Source organism: Talpa occidentalis, unplaced genomic scaffold (assembly GCF_014898055.3).
Source record: "Talpa occidentalis isolate TD23 unplaced genomic scaffold, MPIMG_talOcc4v2.1 talOcc4.4, whole genome shotgun sequence".
In the NCBI taxonomy this organism is placed as follows: Eukaryota; Metazoa; Chordata; class Mammalia; order Eulipotyphla; family Talpidae; genus Talpa; species Talpa occidentalis.
Genome location: NW_023604295.1, coordinates 107,213,010 through 107,237,015, shown reverse-complemented (window position 1 = coordinate 107,237,015; position 24,006 = coordinate 107,213,010).

Sequence of the window (24,006 nt, the reverse complement as noted above, 5' to 3'; positions counted from 1 at the left end):
GGATGAGGCCTAGCACTTGTCACAGACTCACACACACGGGGTCCAAGTTTCCTAGGACAACTGTGAGCCAAAGCAAAATATTGGAATGAACTAAATACAACCTTCCTAGAAAACCCTCTAAAACAAAACCAATACTGTGGAACAAGACTTCAGGTGAGCTTGATTACTGATGGAGGTGAAGCCTGGCAGGTTTGGTGTTGGGATGCCAGGATAATGGGGACCATGATAGTTGGTTCAGAATCCAGTTTACTTGACATGCATTTCCCCGCGTATGTTACGCAGATAAATTACCCCACCCAATACTCCAGGAACAAAGGGTCCTATAGTTAAAACTCTTTCTTGCGCATTCTAAATCTCCTGATGAATTAAGATGACACCTTACTCTTTCCTATTTCAGCTCACAGTGGCAACACCTCCCGCGGATGCTGGTGTCAAGGGTCTGCTGATGTTCAGTTCTCACTCTGGGGCCCCTGCCACAGCACTGCCTCCAATGCAGGGAGGATTTCTAATGCACTAACTGGCTTTTAGTAGTTTCTCACTTTTTCTTGCCTCTCCTTTTCTCTAAGACATGAGCATTAGTCCACAGGACTGGTCTGAAATGCAGTGTCTGTTACGCAGGATCACCTCGCTGTCTGAACTTGCATCATGATCTAAGAACCAAGGTGTGTGGCTGCTTGTCTTTCAGAGGTACAGCAGCCTCTCTTGCTTAGAAATGCTCTTTATTATCTGATCAGTTTTGGTTCAGGCAATTTACAAAAGGACAGGCAGTTACCAACTTAGAAGAAAGCAAATTCTGAAAGTAAGTTGTTGAGCTAGTCATTTGGAACATGGGCCTCATATTCCATAGCTACAAAATTACATGTAATGACAAATCTCCCAGGCTAACCCACAAAAGCTACTTATCCAAAATGCAGCTGAACTGTGTAATAAAGCTATGCACAGCCTGACCTCTCGTAGCAATGTGTTTCCATTGAAATGCCATTTTGTACTGACTAGGAAGTCAAGAAGTCTGAGTGAAATAAACCCTGGTTTGTCTACATCGTTGGGGATTGTAGCCAGGTACCAGTAAAGCAGGCCCCAGAGGGTAGAGAAATCGTGGATGTAGATACTCATGGAGTCATTTATCAAATCCGGGAGGATTTATCAAATCATCAAATCCAAAGGAATGTGTAAAATTATAATGGATTTCTGTGGAGGTAGAGTGTAACTTTAATGTCATCCATGGACACACTGCAACATCTGTATCTTGGGGTGAGGTCAAAGATCCTAAATCAAGAGAGGATATATAGTGCCCCTTTGTGGGGTAGCAGGGGATTCTAGAGTGTAGCTGAATGAGCAGTAGGCAGAAATGCAGTTGGGACACTGGCAGAGGCAGTGAACTGTGAGCTGCTTATTTCAGGAGTGGTTTTAATCATTTTGATTACAATTACATTGTAGTCTGTTCCTAAAAGATGGCTTTCTCTTTTTTATTTGCTTGTTCCCCATTTCACTATACAAGAACCACCTTATCTCACACTGACGAAGAGAACAGACCAGTAAGTAATATTAAGGAAAAACAGTTGCAAACAAGCTTTTTAACCAGAGAACAAAGGGGTTGAATTGAGCACCACTGTGTGCTATCACTGTGTTTTACTTATCTATTCACCTGTGTATCTTTTTCCTCATAAAAATCAATAGGATATTATCCCTATTTAATTGATGGAAACCCAAATCTGAGGGGTTATGTTAGACTGAGACCCTTGGGTCAACAAATAAGGGGCACTGTAGCGATTAAAACACAATATCTCTACCATATCTTCTTGATCCAGTCATCTATTTTTGGGCATTTAGGTTGTTTCCATAGCTTAGCTATTGTAAATAGTGCTACTATAAACATAGGGGTGCAGGTGGCCTTTTGAAATAATGATTCTGTGTCTTTTAGGTAAATATCTAGGAATGGAATTGCTGGATCATATGGAAGCTCCATCTTTAGCAGGTTGAGGAATCTCCACAGAGCTTTCCATAGTGGTTGGACCAGTTTGCACTTATACACAATGGAATATTACTCAGCAATCAAGAAAGATAAACTGCTGCAATTTGTAGCAACATGGGTGGGGCTGGAAGGGATCATGCTCAGCAAAATAAGCCAGAAAGAAAAAGAAAAATACCGGATGGTCTCACTCATAGCAGGAATTTAGAAAACCTAAATAAGGGACCAGGAAAAAGACTAATTGCAATAAAGTAAAATTCAAAATCAGCAAGCAACTATAAACCAGAGACACACTATGGGGGGTAGGAAGGGTGTAGGATCAAAACAAGGGGGGTGGGAATTGTATCGGGACTATAACCCAAGATGAAAATGCATACATTGTGCAAAAATGAAAAATGATGTAAAAAATATATAAAATAAAATAAAATAAAAGAATGAGTGGATGACCATTAGATGTCATGCATTAGCACTGTAATAAGCCTATCTGAGGATGATTAAACTTAAACTGGCATAATTGAAAAGCTGCCATAAACCTATGTAAGTGGGTGGGTATAGCTATGTTCTAATAAACTTTATCTAGTAAAAAAAAAAAAAAACAACCAATCGCTGGCTCCAGTCTCTGGTCCTCACACCTCCTACCATTGTAATGGAGCAGTTCCATGTCAATGCCCTTGAAACAGAAACATTTTTCTTGCTGTTTTCCAACCAGTAAAAAATTATTCACAAAGCAAGGACAACCCCCTTTCCTCTTATCCATATATTTAATACAGGAACAGTGATAAATGTACAAAGTAGATTTGACCTTGAGTGGACTGCTATACACTGCTGCTGGGTCAGACTGAATGAATGAAAGGTCCCAGTTTACAGAGAGCCCTGGCAGAATTGGGATTCTTGGGAAATTAACAGCGAGCTAGCCAATGCCACTGAGGCATGCTCTCACCCACCACTGTGTGTGGTGCCTGGTTCAGTGCCATAAAAAAGAGATTATATGTATTATTTGATAATCGAGGGAAAAATACCTCATGTTGCAGAAAAAGTATTCAATCTTTTTAAATTACAAAAAATGCTACTCTGAAGGCACAAAAATTAAATCTAATCACCAAGTCATACGAAAGTCAATATATAGAAAAAAAAGCTGTATTTCCAGTCAGATGATACACACACACACATCCAATTTCTTTCCAGTTCAGTCTCTACGACAGCATCTCCTGGCGCCTGAGCTGCAGAGACTCTCCCCCTGGTGGAAAGATGGGGCATTTCAGCATCCCTGAGCATCTGATTCAGAACAATGGCGATGTCGCAGGGTATCAATTTAAAAATGTTCAAAAATGTTTCTTTAGTTGGAGGTAAGCAAAAACCGGTGTCCAAACCAGTGGATTTGTATGGAATGCAGGTGATTGTACCTCCCCTCAGGTATGTGCTCAGGAAACCCTAATAGAACAGTCACCCTGGAAAGTGCAGCCATACTTGGGAATGGGAACCCCATTCCCGCCTGTGCACACATCGGTCTTTCTCAATCCCTCACCTCTAATGGGGTCCACAACAAGGGGTGTCACAGGGTGTGGCAAACAGCACATAGTGCAGACGATCAAGAGGGCCCTTTCTAACCCTGCTAAGACCTGACTCGGTTGAGTAGGATTTGGGTTCAGTATCTGCACTTGATTTTTGCTTAAGGGTTGACATTGGCTTGCATACAAGGGCTGCTGACAAGATCTGCCAAGTGACATTTGCATGTGCCCCTCCCTGTTACCTTACTATCAGGTGAACAACCTGTATCAAATATAAGGAAGCCACTTGCTCCAAATCAAGACAGAAGGCAGAACATATGACTGTTAGCAGAAAGAACAGGCATGCCCTCCCCATGTCAAACTGCCTGCCAGCACTACATTGGATCAATCTGAAGAGAACCAGCTGTCTCTCCCCTTCTGTTTTGGAAGGGAGGGTATAGGTCACTCTGCTGCCAAACACCCCACTCCTTTCTGGGGTTACCCAGCACACTAATAACTTGACCCCCTTGAGGGAGCTCAGACATTATTAATGTGACCCTTAAGAACAGAGAATAAAAGAATTAAACACATGGTCCTGACTGAGTTAGAGATCTCAGTACAGGTAGATGCTTTGAATTCAAAAGCAGTGGAGCTTTTGATATTAGAAAACAGGAAAATGACCAAAGTGGAAAGGGTATTTGAGTAAAAGTTGTGACTCTTCAGGGGAGCATGTACCCCTATTAATTAATGTGTTGGCATCAGGGCAGGAGTGAAAGTTGCAAAGAAAGTCAGCACACAGTGATTGCAAGCAACACCCTGCTCCACAGAAAGGAAAATTCACATGTTGCATGGGTTTGTGCAATATCAATACTGAAAGGAATAATGAAAGTTTATATTAACACATTTTAGGCATTGGATTTTTAGCTGTCCCAATAGAGAAATTGAATATTTTAAAATGAGCGCATCAGCTTATGTGTCGAAGAGGCAACCAGTTCATATATTCGGGAAGAGCAGAGGACTCAGGAGCTGTTGAGAGTAGGATGATGGAAGCAGGGAGCATGTGACAAGGGACAGGCTGCAAGCCACGCTTGGCCCTTCCACTAGGTGCTTCCCAGTAGCTGGGGAGCAGGGATCAGCACTGGACTTGACTGCATCCAAATGACTCCCAACTGCCAGGGAGCAGGCAAGGGAGGGCAAGGAAGTCCTGGACAGGCCTGACTGGTGAGGGCAGCCCACGCCCCTGTGCACAGAACTCCTGCCACACTTAAGAAATTATGGCATCAAGAAAACAGAGTTGAGCAAGCAGCTGAGGTGAGTGAGCTAAATAAGAGTATCTGAAGGGGTCTAGAAGTGAATATGAAGCTGAGAAATTGAACCAGGGATTGGAGCTGGGAGGGGTCAGTGGGTCTGGAAAATGAGTGGGAGGCCAGTGCTGGACAAGTCCTCAGGCTGCATTTGAGCCAGTGGTGCTTCAGGTGTGCCAGCTGCAGCCCCTCGGGGCAGGGGGAGAGGGGTTGGTTGGTGCCTGCCTGTGAAGGGCCAGGTGCTTTAAAAAACTGCTCCCTAAAGCGTGGAAGAGTCGACCAAACCCCCCTTTAGGAGGCATAAGAGTGGTGTGTCAGAATCAGTCCTGCTGTGGGCCCTGGTCCTGGTTAAGTGCTCACACATACCCTCAAGTAAATAAATCAACAGAGGTGATCCAGTCAGTCTCCCCTTGCCCTACCTCATGTTGTCCCCTTAAAACTATGTAGAGTGGAGACCTTGCAAACACTAAGAGGAGGCACACAAATTTGTGTTGGCCCTGTGGAACTCTTTTGTCAGGCCATCGGGCATGAGTTCTGGGTAGTTCCTTTGGGGGCAAAGTTGTTAGTTAGTCAGAATCTGAGGAGAGGAGAGCAGTGTGAAACCTACCCGGCACTTGTAGTTGGCACCAAACTCTGAAGAAGCTCCCAGTCCACCCTAGTGGGATCCTAACTGGTAAGTCTCTCCTGTCTCCCGTCACTGGATATAGGGTGACAGTAGATACAGGCTCATAAGCTACTGGAGGGCAGGGACCAGGTAATACACCCTTTCTGTCCAATACAAGTGTCTAATACAGGTGTCACCAGCCATGTGTGCTTGGCTCAGCCATGTGAGCTGAGATGAAATGAATTTTAAGACTTAACAGGAAAACATAATTGAAAGATATCACAAGTATGCTTTTATGCCAATTACATGTTGAAATAATATTTTGGTTAAATAAAATATATTATTTTTAAAAAATATTTATTTATTCATGCATACAAGACCCAGGGTACAGGCCAGATGCGCGGGAGGGTGAGAGGATTCACCAGAGACAGAGCGGGGAACAGAACCAGCAGACTGACAAAATACACTGCTGAGGGGAGCAGCAGGCGCAACAGGAGAGGTCTGCAGCTCCACGTGGGATTCTCATCAGCTGGCCGGGATCGAACCGGCACTGCAGAGGCTGCGGACAGCTTCACAGCACTGCGCTCAACAGCCTGCACCTCCAGGGGAGGCCCTAAATAAAATATATTATTAAAATTGATTTCATCTATTTCCATTTACTTTAGAAAATAGAGTTCATACTTTAGAACAGTTGTGGGTTCATGGCAAAATTGAGTGGGAAGTAGCTTTCCCATTTACCTACTGTCCCCCAACCTGCACTACCTCCCCCACTATCAACGTCTCACACCACAGATGCACATAGACTGTTCTATCATTACAATCTATGAGGCCACAATGACATGTCATTGCCTCTCTAAGTTCATATTCTTTCACTTTTTAGTGTAGCTACTCAAAAATTTAAAACTCTATATATGAGATATTGTACTTCTTTTGCATAGTACTGCTTTGTATTTTTCCTAGTGTCAGGGTCAAATTAAAGACCCTTATGTGCACTGGATGATATGCCCACACACTGAAAGAATAAACTGATCTGAGAGCCTTTGAGATTTCAATTAAAAGTTGCCTATTACCCACCCTGCCCCCTTTCATTATAGCAGTTAAAAAAGAAATGACTCAGAGGAAAATCTTCACATACTCTATTAACTGAAAGTCTTGTCTCAGACCAAGTCTGGCTTTCAGCCCCAGAGTGAAATTTGACAATCAGCAGCAGCTTGCCGTGGTTCATTTTGCTGAGACAAGGATCTCACTGGAAAGAAAAGGAACAATCTTGATGTTTCTGGGTGTTTCTAGCTTCTGGCCCTATTCCTTCAAAAGGCCAGTTTCCATCTTAAATCCCACAGCTGGCATGCCAGAGTCCCTTCTCTGATGTGCTCCCCAGAGGCTGTGTTCCACTATTATTCTTTCCTGGCTCCCTTAAAGTCACTAATCATGAAGATTTTTTTCCCTATGTCACTTTGCACTTGGCTGGAGCTACATGGAAGACATGTCTTTAGCAAATTGGCTTTCCACACCTCACAAACCAACTTTATAAGAAGACACTTCCTTACTCCAATCCTTATAGAACATTTGGTCCAATTTCCAAAGCCGGCTGGCATTTCAGGCCAGAATTGACAGAGCCTCTGTCCAGGCCTGGTGAGAAGGGCCCATTTGCCTAAGAGGATTAAGCAGAGCCAGGTCAGCCAAGCTTCTGTGGAGCCTGTTTAATGGCTTCAGCTCTAATCTCTTAGTAATATAGGCCTTGTCAGCAACCACAGGTCACAACTGGGTTTGGTTATGGCTGATGTGACTAATCTGTGCCACCCCAAGGACGCCATGACCCATCACTTTGCCACCATCTTTACTTCCCCTTCACAAACTCCATTTTTATTCTTCAGAGGAACATCACCCATCTCCCTCCCTCTCCTCTCTTTGTACCTCACATCCTGCTTCTCTCAGGTTGTCTCTCCCTGAAGGACCAACGGGATTTTTGGACAAGAAGTAGACTTGTATTCACAGGTTCAAATCATCACCTTGGAAGAAGTTCCCTAAACAGAATCTTCATTTTCACCAAAGAAACTTCTCCCTGATGGGAGAAGGCATCAGTGTGTGGGTTTGTGAGCATTCTCTGCCCCAGCTTTTTTCTATGATGAGGAAAACCTAGTTGGCCCCAGTCAACCTCTTGATTTTGATTCAATATTCTTTCACCTGGTGGTTCTAACACTGACCTTGACCTAAAGGCCATAATCGAAAGTCAATTGTCCCATCATGTCTTCAGTATTGTTGATTTTTTCACGATTTCTCACTTTAATGATAGAGTCACCTTTTCCTCTCTGGTCAAGGAAAGTGTGTCCATTGCAAAACAAAAAATTCTAGCTGTAATTATGCAGCCTACTTAAGGCATGTTTTGCTGACTTTATAAGAAGACATTGGAAGCATTTATTTTCCTTACTCCAGGAAATAGATACTGATCGCTTTCTTAAAGATGTGAAATGATTCATTTGTGAATTATCTGGGTCTAGCGTTGAGACAACTTCTCAACTTAATATATGATTTTTTTTAGGTTTTTACATTTGCTTGTTTAGAGTTAAGCATAGAGTTGTTTTTTTTTTAAATTCCTTATATTTGTGTTATTTCCCCATTTAGCCTTCCTAATTTTATATATTTTATATAAATTATATATTTTTATAATTATATAAAATATATATTATATAAATATGTATTATATATTTATATATAGTCTCTCAATATATATTTATATAAATTATATTTATATAAATATATATATTATAATTTTATATATTCTCTTGACCAGAGAGGAAAATGTGGCTCTATCATTAAAGTGAGAAATCATGAAAAAATAAGCAATACTGAGGACATGATGGGACAACTGACTTTTGATCATGGCCTTTGGGTCAAGGTCAGTGTTAGAGCCACCAGGTGAAAGAACATTGAATCAGAATCAAGAGGTTGACTGGGGCTAACTAGGTTTTCCTCATATATAAATATATATATTTGCCTATCATTGTTGGGGTTCAGGGGTGTGTTTAAATTTAATTATTTAATTTACAAACATTAGATTTTGAAATTTTTTTTGCCAAATATTTACCTTTTAACGTACTTATTTCAACTCTCATCATTACTTATTTCTTCCTTTGGTTTCTGTAATTACCTTTTGTTCTTTTTCAAACTTCTTGAATTGAATAATTAACACATTATTTTGACTATTTTGATTTATTAATGCTAAGTGTGTAAGCCTAATAATTCTCCTTTAAGCACTGTTTTAATCATATCCTTAGGTTATGAAGCATAGCTTTCAAATTTATTCATAATTACTATCATCTAGATCTTCTGCAAAAACGTGCTGTGCTCTCTGCTCTGTATATCTACCTACTTTGAAATTTTTGGCTTTCCTCTTTTGCAGTGAGCAGAGCTGGAGGTGGGGGTGGGATCTTAGAGAACACAGATGACTAATTCTAGGGTGTATTCTATGACAGCCGTGTGTCACCTGCCAATCTTAAATGACAAATTATAAATATGGTCTTTCTTTTCCTATGTCCTCTCAAGGAATTTAAGCTTAGTTGTTCCAAATAGATTAATAGCACTTTTTTGGTTTTACCCTAATTCTTTGTTGGGTTTCACCAAATTCTTTCACTTACTTTCAGACAGGGTGGCATCCTGCTTTAGATCTATAGAGTTAATAACTCTTTTGTATATCCAATCAACATTTATGGTGTGTATTCCTTGCTCTTGTTACTCTCAATCAGTTCCAAATACTCTTGAGAACACTTTGAGGCTTATAAGAGAAAGAGACAGATAGTCTTTTATTCCATCATCTATTATCAGATTCATCAGTAATTAATTTGTTGAAGAGAACCTGAAACGTTTTTAAGTCCTTGGGAATCAGTAAACTTAAGTTTGGTTTCCAAGTGATCACCCTCGTGTACAGAAAAAGAATTTTCCCCACTTAAACATTTCCTAAATATGAACTGATTTTTCTCCTCCAAATAATATTTACCCTTTACACCATTTACCTTCTATCAAGCAAGTAGAGTTCATTGGCTTGCTTTATCCTATTGAAAGGCAGAGCTGGTAACAAAGAGATTTGGTTGCCTTTTGCCCTTGTCCAAGGAGAACCCCCAGACTATCAGTTCTTCAAAGACTTGACTGTGAAGTTGAAAGTGCATTTAGCTTCTCTTGCTATTGCCTGAGGCTATATAAGAGAGCCCGGTAGTACCAGATACTGAAGGAGGTCAGTAGGTGTGTCAATAAGCCTTTTGTCTGCACTTTTTAAAAAAAAATCTGTACAAACTGCTTTGGTCAGCAGTGAGCTTATGTAAAAGGGTCCATCAATCTTTGGATCAGGGAGTTCTTATGGCTTCTGTGGCAAAACTAGTTCCAAAGAAAGAGAATCCAAAACTATTCACAAATCACACTGGAGGTTTTCCATAACATCAGACAATAATCAGATAGACTATAAAGTCTCTCAGTGAGATGTTTGCTCAGGGCCCATGAACTCATCAGTGTTTATGGCCTCTCTCATCCTGTGCTGGATGCTACAGACTTCCAGAGAGAGAGCTTGGAGAATGAAACCAACTCTGTATTTAGGAAAGGCAAAGGCAGTGCCAGGTGAGTTTGAGCACATTTTTTCAGCACCTGCCTTATGCTATGATGTTTCAAAATGCCTTCAAGCAAGAGATCTGGTTTATACACTGGATTTTGAAATAAAGAAACCCTCCTGAAATAAGAGTTGGCAGGTTCTTATTTCACATCTCCTTTAGGGATGTGACAGATGCAAGAACCCTGGCCCTGTCTCCATACAGCTTTGGATGATATAGTGGGTTTGCATTTAGACTCTATTTCTACCACTTTCTGAAAGAGGAGAGTATAACTGGGGTATCTTCCAAAGCAGATGGCTCACCTATTTATTTTTTTCAAAGAAGGGTGTAGGAAATGGAGAAAAAGTGATGAGACTTGAAAGTCTCCTCATCTTCAGAAGACAATACTGCTGAATTCCCTTGAAGTACTGAGATGTATTTCCTGGAATGGTGATATCACTAAAACCTGGCATCTTCCATTAGTGTGGGTCTGAGTCCATTCATCCATCTACCTACCCAAACATTCAATCACTCACCACCATCCATCCATCCCTCCATCCACTCACCCACCCACCCACCCTACCTATCCATCAAATCTAATGAATACTTATAGAAACAGTTATGTGTTGTGCGTAGTACCAGATGCCTCAGGGAAGGGAATGAGATATAATCTTTGCCTTTGAGAACCTCATGTGCCAGCAAAGAGAGACATATATAGAGCTAATTATAATGCAAGCTAGACTAAGAGCTAGTGTTGAGGAGATAGCATAAGAAAATAAGTCATTTTTTCTGCCTTAAAGGGACTGAAAATGCCTTTAGGGATATAACATGCAAGCTCAAGAAACAGTTACCTAATATATTCCCATAAGTGACCTTGGATTCAGAGTTCAAGGAGAGCAAGTTAAGAGAAGTGCCCTCCCTGGTCCAGAGACTGACTTTCACTCAGGTCCTTTGAGGCGACAATAGAATATCTCTGTGAGAATGTGCATCTCCTCTGTGTGTGGGCAACACTGCTGGCACAGGTGTTTACAAGCTGTTTTCATCAGATTCTCACCTGCTCAACTGAAATTCCCAGGCCTCAGGAGACCCATTGTTTAACCAGGGTGGAGCATAGTTCCATGTAGGACTGACAAGGCAGGCATTTAAAGCAATAACAACAGCAGGTGGATGCCCTAAGTGTCCCCGGAGCCCAGCTCTGTCCAACTGAATGCTCGGCAGTGATGGAAATGTACCGTCTGATACTGCAGCCATCAGCCCACACATTTAGTATGCATTTGAAATGTACTACTGAGACTGAAAATGAAATTCTTAATTTAATTTTAATGTATTTAATTCAAAGACCTTTGTTTTAATTAATTCAGTTTTAATATGTGGCTGCTGTACAGGACAGCAGTTCTAGATCATAAAACTGAAGGGCATGGAGAGGTACAGTTTTTCTGAAATGACGGGTGCTCTGTCAATGCACAGAATCACGTAGCTACCAACATGGATACAGCCGGACCTTCACTTTCAATAGTCAGATGGCCCATGCCACAGAGCTCAATGTCTCGTCTCCTCTCCACCCCAAACCCAACTGCAATCTAACGGTTTCCAATCATTTTTTAGCTATTGAAACAAAGGACTCAAAGGACCATTTAACACAAAATCCATTAATTCAAATGCTAAGCTCCTGTCTTCTACATTTGCCACTTCAGGACCTTTTGTCAGAATGAACAGAGAGATCAGGACACTTTTAATGGCACATCAATAAAACCTGGGATGGGGTCCAAGACTTTGAAATATTAAAATAATGTCTAGGTAATTTTCCTATGCTTCCATGTTCAGAAACCGATTTGTTTCAAACCAGAAATGGAAACACAGTATAGAACTAATAAAGGGAGCATTTACTCACACAACAAATAGCTATTGAGTATATGCTAGAACTAGGCATTAAGTTATGTTAGGGAAATAGTGAATAAGACACTCAAGACTGTTGTCAGTGGTCTAGTGTGTGGAAAAATACAAACAAAAACAAAGAGAAAGATCATTTTAGTAGACTGTTAATTAATATTTAGGAAAACAAATAGTAATGAGATAGAGAATGACCAGGTTGGAAAGTACATAGAGAATGACCAGGTTGAGATAGAGAATGACCAGGTTGGTCAGGGAGGGTCTCCCTGAAGAGGTAACACTGAAGCTGAAACTTGACTGGTGCAGAATCAAGTATGCCCAGGTCTGTAGGAAAAGCATTCCAGGCTGAAGGAACAGAAAGTGTGAAAAACCCGAGACAGGGAACAGCCAGGGCTGTCTGAGGGTTAGAAAGAAAACCATGTGACTAGCCACAGCGAATGTGCTGAGAATGAAGGCAACGACAGGGTTCAGATCATGTAGGAACTTACATTCAAGTAAGTGATTTAATTTTTACCCTGTAATGTGATTAGAAGCCATTAGCAAGATTCAAGCAAAGGAGTGAAATGGCAGATTTATACTCTTAAGAGATTATTTTGCCTGTTAGGGAGAGAATGTTCCATGGTAGGGAAAATGTGGAAACCCAGACCTAGGAGTACTTTCTGTGCTCTTGTCAGAAGATAATGACTTGGTAGCAGTGAATGTGATTAGATGTAATTAAATTCTAGAATCTATTTTGCAGTTAGAATCAATAGGACTAGTTAATTGGATGTGAGGTACGATTGAAAAAGAAGAACCAAAGATAAATGATTCTTGAAATTTGGACCTGAGCAACCGGGAAGATGATGGGTAGATGATTCACAAAGAAATCCTGGAAGATAAAGAGGCTTTGGAGAGATAGCATGAATTTAATTTTAGATATTTAAGTTTCAGACCAGGGTGAATGCCATGTAGATGGTTGCATATATGAAACAGAGTCTTAGGAGAAAGGTGAGGACTAGAAAGAGATTTGGGAGTCATGAATGTATAGATGGTATGAGACTGAAGAGATTAGCTGTAGAAAGAGTGGAGAAGAGAAGGGGGAGTGAGAGGAAAGGAACAATATGGGGGTGGGGGGAGGCATGGCAGAACGAGATATGAGAAGAATCCGAGGAGTTAGTCCTGGGGTATCTAACATTAAGAGATTAATGAAAGAGATTAGGGAAAAGCAATAATATGGTAGGAAGAAAACCAAGAGAATGTGGTTTCATGGGACCTTATAAGGGAAACGTTTTTAAGGAGGGAGGGGTTCACGGTGACAATAGTTGTTTGGAAGTTTTATGAGAGGGAGCAGAGACCTTGTCTCTGAATTAAGTAAGTGGAGGTCAGTGACTTCACTTTAATGGACTTGGGAATGAGGAAGCAGTTGGGAGAAAATGGGAAGTGAGAAAAAATGATGATAATCCACACATTTTGAGGGGTTTTGTTACAAGGGAAAGCAGAGAGAGAAGGTCAGAGTTGGATGGGAATGTAAAATCAAGGGAAAATTTTTGCTTTTTTTTTTAAGATGATCATTTTCACCTTATAGGGATATTTCAATGGCGTGTTACACGAGTAAGAAAGATTTTGATGGTGCAGAACAATAAGCAGGTCTCACTATCCTATGAGAAATCAGTCTGTGGCCCCCTGCAGTATCCTTGCCCACCACTGCTTGTCTACAAGTCGTGCACTAAGAATGCCTCTGTGGCCACTCCATGTGGGAGAGAAAAGGCTTTTGATTGCGTTGGACAATGGGGAATGTGACCCCTAACAACTTGACATCATGGTCTTTTAACAACTCTTGGGTCATGATGTCACTAGTTGGCATAAATTTCACCACCCAGTGAGACATGCTGCAGGATATGGTTCCTGGAGGAGTGAGAGGTGCTGGCTGACTCACCAAGCCTGGTGCTCCCTTGGATGAGAGCCAAAAACCACTGCCCCCCTGGACTTCCCTCTGCTACTGCAATCTTGTGTCGATTCTGCGCCTTTCACCCCCCAAGATAACATGGACAGGGCTGGACTTTAGAATTATTGGCCTACTCAGCTGAGGTCAGCTAACTTTTACCCTCATACTCCTTGTCCTTTTTGCCCTTAGAAATTCTACATTCTCAGGCATAGACACAAAAGAGAAACCAGGAACTTGGTCAGGGAGGCCTGAGTCCTTTAGCAGTCTTCCTTTCTCCAGAATTGCCCTGCTGTGAGAGGTCGTAAGGAGAGAGCTGGATGAGTGGCATCAGCACACCATGAGTCAATGTGGATTCCTGGCTACAGAGCCAGGCCTCTGAGATGGATTTTTTATTTTTTATGGGGATCACTATTTCTGCTTTCCCCTCAAGCCCCAAAGCATGGATTTATTTTTCAACAAATGACACCTAAGTCCTGGCAATGGCCAATGTATAGCAAACTGCCACCTTTCAGAACAAGGGCAGAAGATAGTGGTTAAGAGACCTAGCTCTACCCATGGAGTTCAGTTAGCCAGGAAGCTACACATGTCACTGTCTGGCTGGAGAGCCAAAGGCAGCTTCCTAAATGGCATCTTGGGTTTTGTTTCCATCCGACACTTGAACAACTGCCACGACCTTGCCAACAAAGCTACCAGCCATTCATGCTGGTGAATATCTGTGCCCATAGTGGGATGCCCAGGTTGAGAAAGGAGAGCCTTGATGCCATTCTAGATTAAGTTATAGGGCCACAGCACTCAGAGATATTTGTGGCAGAAATAGAGTTTGCTTGCTCAAAACATAGAGCTTTGGAGATTGCTGTTACCCTAGGAAGCCATCTGGGCACATACTAAAAAGCACAGCTGTGTGGTGCCCTGCAGCGTGACTGCCTTCAATCTAGCTGGTGTTTGAATGAGAGAGCTCCAGTGGCCAATGGGGGACAATAGAAAGAAATATCCGATATCACCATGTAAGCATTAAATAACTTGCAACTTCAGGAAATGCTATTGAGGCAAGTAGTCAAAAGAACAGCCCTGTGCTGGCAGGTTCTGGCCTGAAATCTTGCTGGGCTTTGTTTTTTTTTTTTTTTAAATTCTTGAGAGACCTGGGGAAAGACATTACTATGGAATTGCAGAGCCATTGGTGCAATAATTTATAAGCAATATCAGTTGAAATAGCGATTTGCCCATTGCTTGTGACTAATAATAAAACAACCACCTTGAACCCATCATACACATAGTTACAAGCGGGAAAGAGCATGACAAGGGCAGAGCATTTAAATCAGAATGAGAAAAATGGTAGAAGCAGGAAGCTCTAGAAAGGTGTAACTGGTCTCACTGTGTGCTCTCCAAAAATGAAATCTCATCTAACCCTCCATCTGGGAATTTAATCCCCAGAGTGCAACGCTGTAATTTGGATTGGCCGGTAAGACTCACGAAGTGAAATAGGGTAGAGTCACGTCTGGTTCCAGTGCAAAAATCTAGGATGTGCAAGGTGTTCTCAGTACAGAAAACAAAGGTACCAGTGCCTGGGGCCTGGCTTAGCCAAGCATTTAGCTACCAAGGAATTCCTAAACCGCTCTGCTTTAAACAGCCCATTTGCATCTCAGGGTGGATGAGAAGAAATGGTCACCCTGGTCTTGAGCAGCTGCCCTCGGCCCCTTGCCTTCCTCGGCCCCTGTTCTGTCCTGTGCCTTAGGTCCCCATAAGGGACAGAGTGGCCCTTTCAAAAGCAATAGTGGCTTGGGTTAGCAGGCAGTTCTAGGAAGCCATCTGAGCAAATACTGAAAGCTGTGTGGTGCCCTGCGGCATTGCTCCCTTCTTGCTGAGCTAGTGTCTGAATGAAAGCGCTCCAATGTCCTTTGAAGGCAGAAGGATGGGGCTTGAGACCCAGCACAACTGACTGGCTGTGTGAGCGAGGTTCATGTTTCCTCATCGAGACTTAAACACCTACTTATAGGGTTGCCAAAAGAGGGTAATGGTCAAGTAATCGTAAGGTGCTTAGCACAGTTCTTGGCATGGGGTTGGCGGGGGGTGGTGCACTCCATGTATGTTAGCTATTACCACTTGTATTTGATAAAATCAAGAGCCACTAGAAGTGAGTTTCTCAGCAGATTTCCCAAAGGTGCTTATGCATTAAACTAGGTAGAATAGAGAGCAAATGCTTAGTTCCCCCAAACAATTATCTGGTCTTAACCTTCCAAACTTGGGCCCACTGGCGACACCTCTTATATTGGTACCCTTAAATGATGACAAAGTCTACTCTACCTGGACATAAGGTCATGTTTGCCTTCAAATTCCTGGGTGCACTTTATGTGTATTTTGGAAAACCCTGTCTTATCTGCATGCTCTGCAAGAGGCCAGCAAGGCATACAGATACTGTATGTTTTCTGTATCACTTAGGGCCCAGAGAGTGGGACTAGATACTCCTGGAGTTGATGTCACTGTGAGTTTAGGGATCCTTCCTGCAGCAGGGCCCCTGATGTTTGCTCCAGGCAGGAGCAATCCCAGGTATTCTGACCCAGAGCCCAGCAGTCCTGCTGGGTATCTTCCCACACAAAATGCATGCACACACCTCAGGGAAAACAAAACTAATTAATGTAATTTGACTTTGCATGGTCCTCGGTGCATTTTAAAAAATGAATAACTGGTTCTTTAGCCACAATGGCAAAAATCACATACACACACACACACACATACATACACACACAGAGCTGAGATTAATGACTTGCAAATGTAGTATTTTTCACAAATGCTTATGAGCAAGTTTGAGGGGATACAAAGGTAAATCATAAATTATACTCAGATGTATTCATGCCCTCGGGCTGCCATAACAAATTACCACAGAGAGGGTGACTTAAAATAACAGAAATTTGTTCTCTCACAGTTCTGGAGGCTAAAAGTTTGAAATTGAGGTATCAGGAGGGCCAGGCTCCCCCTAAAAAGGCCCTTTCTTGCCTTTGGTGCTCCTGGCATTCCTTGGCTTGTGGGAACCTAATTCTCTGCCTCTTCAGTTGGCCTTCTCTCCATGTTGCTGTGTCCAAAATTTCCTTCCCTTTCTATTCTAAATTTGTTAGTCATCAGATTTACAGCCCACCCTAAATCCAGGATAGTCTCATTTCAAGGTCTTTAATTTATTATATCAGCAAAGACCCTATTTCCGCCTAAGGTTCCAGATGGGGACACTATTCAACCTGCCACATCAGGGAACATACAGCTTAGGAAGAGGGATAAGATAAAAAGCCATTAGCAGATAGAATGCAAGGTCTCGAGGAGACTCATAACGAGTTCCAGGCATACAAAGGAACATTCCCAGTCAGCAGTCTGGTAGATGAAGTCATTTGAGACAGAGGCCTTGAAGGATGAGAGGCATTTTGCAAAGTAGGGTCTTTCTGGAGGACGAAAAGGCACAAGTACAAAAATAGAGAAAACAGGGGCTCTTCAGAGAACATGGGATTCTTCTTACTGTATTGTTTTGAAGACTACTCACTGGCCACTTTTATATGTGACCTTGCACCTTGATTTCAAGTGTCTAGCACAGTGCTTTTTCAGAAAACTGGTTAATATTTATTGGCTGATAACATGGGGAATCTAATTTCTACCATTCCAATTCCAAGTCTTGAATTGCTAAGCTAATCCTTGTGGTCACACACATTATCCTTCACCCAGAAACACTAAATGATATAATCATTATAATTATGACTGAAAAAGTTAATTCAAATAAACAGCTAATTAAAATTGGGTCTGAAGGTGTAGCATGACACTAATTACCGAATTGGCTAATTGTTCTCCTCATTCCTGGAACAATTTCCTATTCATTGTCCTTCTTTCATGCAATATATTGAGGATTTATGGTGTGCAGAGCACCAACCAGGGAAAATACTAGCAGCAAGGAATGAGCCCTCCTTTGACCAGTTCACAGATGAACTTGTAATTCAAATGCCCACAGGGCACCTGCCAGTGATTAGAACATGAGGTCACATTTCCTTTCACACCCAAATTATCATAGCTGGGTTCCTACCTGCCAACTTACCAAAGATCTCCTTCAGAAGTTATGACTTTGCCTACCTTGGACTGTGAACTGATCCTCCTTTGCTAACTCTGGAGGACAGAAACTCCCACCAAACCCTTTTAGCCCCACCCTAATTGTTGCTTCCAGAAACTGTTTGCAGGAGGAGCCTGATGACACTATCAACCCTATCTGGGTCACCTGAGCTTTCTTCAGAGATTGGCTTCTGCTGCCAGAGTCCCACTCGCCCAGACTTGGTCCAGTCTCTACCTGGCATCTGAGGTCCTCAAGGGGTTAAGATTCTGTCTGATTACTTGGTTGGTTGCACTCCATCTCCTGCATTTGTGTTTCCCCCTCTGCTGGGTGTGGCTGGTGTTTCTCAGCTCTCACTTGCCAGGTCTTATCCACAGTGTGGAATTAGGTTGATCAATATATCAGAATCTCAGAACATCACAGAGTGCTTGAGCTACAAGGGATTTCATTAACCCCTAGCTCCAGTTTTATAGAGGTTAAAAGATTTTTTTCCAGGTCACACACACAACCTATTTACTTTTATTGATATATAATTGTATTGCCAGTCAGCTGTATTAATATCCTAGCGCTGCCATAACAAAATACCACCAATCAAGCAATACATTGCCTCAGAGTTCTAGGGACTGGAAGTCTGAGATGAAGGTGTTTCAAGGTTGGTTCTTTGAGGAGACTGTGAGGGAAAATCTGTTCCATGCTCCTCTTTAATTTCTGCTGGGTCGCCGTCAACCCTAGGTGTTCCTTGGCTCATAGATGATACATCACCATAATGTCTGCCTTCGTGGTCACATGGCAGTCTCTCTTTGTATGTGTGTGTCCAGATCTGCCCTTTCTAGAAGATCACCAGTCATATTACATTAGGGTGTGCCCTGCTCCAGTGTGACTTCATCTTAACTAGTTTCATCTTCAGTGACCTTATTTCCAAACAAGTTCACATTTGGAGGGATTGGGCATTATTAAGACTAGTATATATGAATTTTTGGGGGGTTGGAGTCTGGGCAGAATTCAACCCATACATCTGTCCTCACTCAGAGTATGTCAAGACAAAAATGTCATGAACTCATGGAAGCATGAACAGTGGGCAGAGGTGATCTCTGTGTGCCTTAAAATGTGGTGATACCTGATGGAGAGAATCCTAGTGTTACCACAATTAAAAGATTTTTAAAAAGTGTTGATTTTCAATACCCACTTCATCTTCATTCTGTCTTTTAACTACTTTGCATCCAAAATGTTCAAAGAGGACTCCTCAGTGTTGATGCCCCTAGAAAATTCTGGGTATCCATGTACCAGGGGTACAGTCAGAAGCACAGAGGCCTTCAGGGGAGCAGTCTGGTGGAACTTCCTTTAGGCTGCCTCGCATTCAGAGGCTCCCATGGAAGCCATCGGCATTTATTTCAAAACTAATTGTGCTGTGGTTTGGGACATGAAATGGAAAAAGATTAGTTTACATTGTAATCCATCTTGGAATGAAATGGCTGTTGTGACACCAGAAGAAAATTTTTCCATTAAGTCTGAGGCAAACCTCAATTCGAAGGATGGAGAGGCCAGGGCCTTGAGATGATGGTGCCTGTGTTTAGAACCATCACTGCATGTTAATGGCACGGAGGTCCTCAGAACACCTGGCTCCTGCCGCCTAGAAAACTCTTTTTTTCTCCTCCCTTTCCCATAACAGTTAATTCCCAATTATCCACAAGCACTTTGACCCCAGCAATATTCTGCTTCACACTGGTTTGACCTTTCTCTTTTAAACTGAGAAGCTATGCTCCTCCCTCTGTCATTGGGGCTGTCCCCATCCTCTGTACCTCAAATGACATTTGAAAGCTGCACCTCCCATTCAACACCCATCAGAAAACCCTACAGGAAGCCTATTTTTCTATACATACATATCTAACTTCCCCCTGAAAGCAGATTTAAAAATACAGAGGCAGGGCTCTGCCCCAGACCTATTGAATCAGAATCTGCATTTTAAAATGTGCCGTGAGTAGGTGTACACTGAATTTGATCTGCTTTCTCAGAGTTAGGGCTGGTGCAGGCACTCAATAGGGTATTCTGGCCTCTCCCACCTGACTGTTAGAAGTCACAGAATGCAAACTACGATTAGCCTTAATCATGAATCAGCCAGACCCACTTAGTTCCCTACAAAACAGTCAATGTTTTAAAAGCCAAATAAGATGGCCCCTCTGCATATCTAAATTAAACATGAATGCTTTCTTGATTTTCTGCTGGTTGGGATTCTCTGTCATTGTTCTAACAACTCCAGTAGGATTATCATCCATTAATTCAAGCCTTTCATAGTTTTCCCCTGAGGATTAGAACCCTGAAAGGGAACTGAAGGATCATTGAGATGAATGCCTCACTTGACAGAGAAGGAAACAAGTCATAGTAAAGTCATAGCCTTACCCAAGTTCACCTACGCCTTGGTCCCTGGAATGTGTGTTCTACGCCCCAGAATATGGATTCCTGCCTCTCCAGCTGGTTAGGAGATTACAGAAGGTGTTTGGTTGGTAACTTCTCACCTTCTAACCAAACTGAGGTGTGGAAACCGAATCAAGTTTCTTCCACCATGGTCTACCCTCGAAGCTCTTCTCTGAGCTCACTGATACAGGCTGGTTGGTAAGAGAAAGGGGGCCCTTAGTATTTGTTTTCATGACTGTAATGAAGCACTATGTACAGAGTCTGCAGGCTCTCCCAGGTGCAAAGGACCAGAGCAAGGGGAAGAATTCTCTCTAGACATCCAGAAACACTGAATAACATGCCCCACTTCAGTTTTACTCAATTCTCTTGGAAGAAACTGGCCTATAAATATTGCTTTGTTTCTCCCTCTTCTGTGTGTTTTTTCAAAGCCATGGACTCAGCTGCACTAGAGAAGCCCAGGGAACCAGACTCCCAGGCTCTGATTAGTTTAGTCACTAACTGAGGTGCAGGAGATCAGAGACATTAGCCAGACTGCACCGAGAGGGCAAAGGCTTTGGGTCTTCCTGAATGTCACTGGACTTGGGCACATGGTGCTTTCTACATTGCTAGCTCCACAAGGGCAGTCACAGCCTTGCCACCTGCAAGCACACCACCTCCACTCAGGCTGCTGATTAAATGCCAGCATGTGCCAAGGTGGCTAAGCATTCTACATCTGTTATCATTGCCCACTACTAAACCTTTTTTTAAAAAAAAAAAAAATGATAGCACATCCTGAGGCCCAGAGGCTGAATAATTTTTATCCCAATGAAATCAGTTAAAATATACATTAGGGGATATGGAGAAAAAGGAACTCTCTTATACTGCTGGTGGGAATGCAAACTGGTCCAACCACTATGAAGAGCCATGTGGAGGTTCCTCAAATTACTAAAAATGGAGCTACCATATGACCCAGTAATTTCACTCCTAGGAATCTACCCAAAGAACAAAAACATTAATTTGAAAGGAAACCTGCATGCCTATGGTTACTATTTACAATAGGTAAGGTATGAAAACAACCCAAATGCCCAAAAACAAATGACTGGAAAGAGAAGATATGATATATATAAACAATGAAATACTATTTAGCAGTCAAAAAAGATAAACTCATGCCATTTGGAGCAACATGGATGGAGCTGGAAGGGATTATGCTCAGTGAAATGAATCAGAGGAAAAAGAAAAATATTAGATAGTTTCACTTATTGGAGGGATATAGGGGAACAAAATAAGAGATCAGGGAAGAAAAAAAAAAGACAAAACTAGCAGGCAACTATAAATCTGAGACATTCAGCAGGGGAAGGTAAGGGACAGAGATTAAAATAGGGGTGGGAAAAGCACTAGAGACTACAGTGATGGTTCACGGGTAACTTGGTAGTAGGAATTTTATGGGGACTACATCTGAGAGGAGAAATAAAAAATTGGACAAAAATAAACAATGATGTAAAATATATATATAAATAAAATAAAATAAAATATACGTCAGAAAGAGGAAGAAATAATAATGTAGCCTGAGGTGTGAAATGGAGAAAGGAGCAGCTCAAGGTTGACCAGAGATGGCCCAGGAATAACTATACAATGTCTACCTACATTATTTAAATACATAAAAATCAATAAAATGTATCTATGTATTTAAGTAAATAACAAATGTTTTAAATACAGATTAGCTGGAACTAAGTCACTTACACACACAAACAAACAAATCTCATATATATGTATATACATATAGCTTCATATCACATACATTTTTCATATATAAATAACCTGTGAATGTAAATTTTAAAACATAATCTCTGGGACTACAGATCTAATCTATTCACACACTCTGTGAATATTTTTCTTGGACTGTGTTTCCTTCTTTTCATTCCCACAGACCTAGTTCATTTCTCTGAAGAGTACTGATTGGAAAACACACACACACACACACACACACACACACACACACACGTCATCTGTAGTGAGTAACTCTGTCCATGAGGTGGTGGTGTTAGTACAACTGAAGCAGGATGGAAGGTCAGGGCATAGAGAGGTGCCATTTAAATTCATGGGGAATAATGAATCCACGCCATCTCTATAAGCTCCCATCCCCGCTTCTGACGAATGCCTGACTTGTGCTATCAGGGTGGAGAAGATTTTGCAAACAGAGTCTCTCAGAAGCTCCTAGACCAACCTCCCTCACTGGGGAAGCTTGGAAGCAGCTCAGCAGGGACCTGTGGGAAGCTGTGAGCAGCGCTGTCTATGTCAGGCAGACTTGAAAGGAGTGATCCCCACAGTACCCAGTCCTCATTCCCAGGGGGTTGTCTTCTTTGTCACCTTTTATCACCTCGGGAAGCCCACTCAGGAAGCCTGCTGCTAAGTTTCCTGGAACCTCAGTTTCCTTGGCAAGCTTCTTCTGCCCTTTCAACACACACCTGGAGGCGCCTGCTGGGTGGAGTCCACAGAGGCAGGACCCAGAGCCACAAAGGAGCTTGGCATTTTGAAAACATTCCCAAAGTCCACTTTTTGCGAGCAACTGCTTCTGAAGACTGAAGCACACTGAAATAGATATTCCCTCTCTGCATGGCTTCTGAAGGAAGAGGAAGTTATGGAAATAATTCACCAGTGAAGCTTCTTTAGGGCCACAGTCTTTTCTAGTTTTATGAAATTGGATTTTCATGTAAAATAAAGAAGGCTGTGTTCACCATACAGCAGGGAACCGACAACTCAGTTGACTCTGCTATGGGCTAGGCACTTGGTGTCATCAGTTTCAGTCCATTTAAAGACCTACTTTCTTTTTTTTTTTAAATTTTTTAAAAATTTATTTATACAAGAACTGGGGTACAGGTCAGAGGCGCAGGAGGGTGAGAGAATTCACCAGCGACAGAGCAGGGAGCAGAACAGGCAGACGGACCGAAGACACTGCTGAGGGGAGCAGCGGGCGAAACAGGAGAGGTCTGCCACGCCTTGTGGGAATCTCCCTGGCTGGCTGGGAATTGAACCTGCCCTGCAGAGGCTGTGGGCAGCTTCATAGCAATGCTCTCAACCCGTTGCGCCATGGGGGAGGCCATAAAGACCTACTTTCTTAGGTTTCACAGATAGGGAATTGGGGCTCTGAGAGGCCATGTCACTTGTCTGAGGTCACACGTATGTTAGATACAGAGGTGGTGCCATCCGAGATTTCTTTGCTCCCTTCCCCATGTTGCCTGCTACATGGATACTAAACAACTGGCTATTGAATAAAAAGCACCACCAGTGATATACTAACACCCCTTAATATTTGGGTGGCCCTTTATAGTATACAAAATGCTTCTCTATTGCCCAGGACCTGATCAGACAAATCCTACCGCTGGGGTCCACCCCTTTCTTGTGCTTCCCTTCCTGGCACCTCCTCCCTGAGCCCAAGCCCGTGGGTGTCCCTGCCTGAGCTGGTCCTTTCTCCTGAATACACTGAAAGTCTGCTGATTGATGGATGGTGGGAAGCTGCCCCTCATGGCCCTGGCCTGGGGGTTTCTGCGGTCATAGATTCCGGGTGGGCCTGGGGGGTTGGGGTCCCAAAGGGGAGTAGCTCCATGTCAGTAAATTTGGCCTGTCTCTCAGGTTCACATCAGCCTTGGCACATGCTCAGCAAAATGTCAGGAATGAGGGCACTTAGCACAGCTGGGCTTCCTGCATCATCAGCCAACGAAGGTGGTCTTTTGGTGTGAACCCTTCAGTTTGGTAATTGAGTCTTCTGTAACTCCCAAGTGAAATTGGAG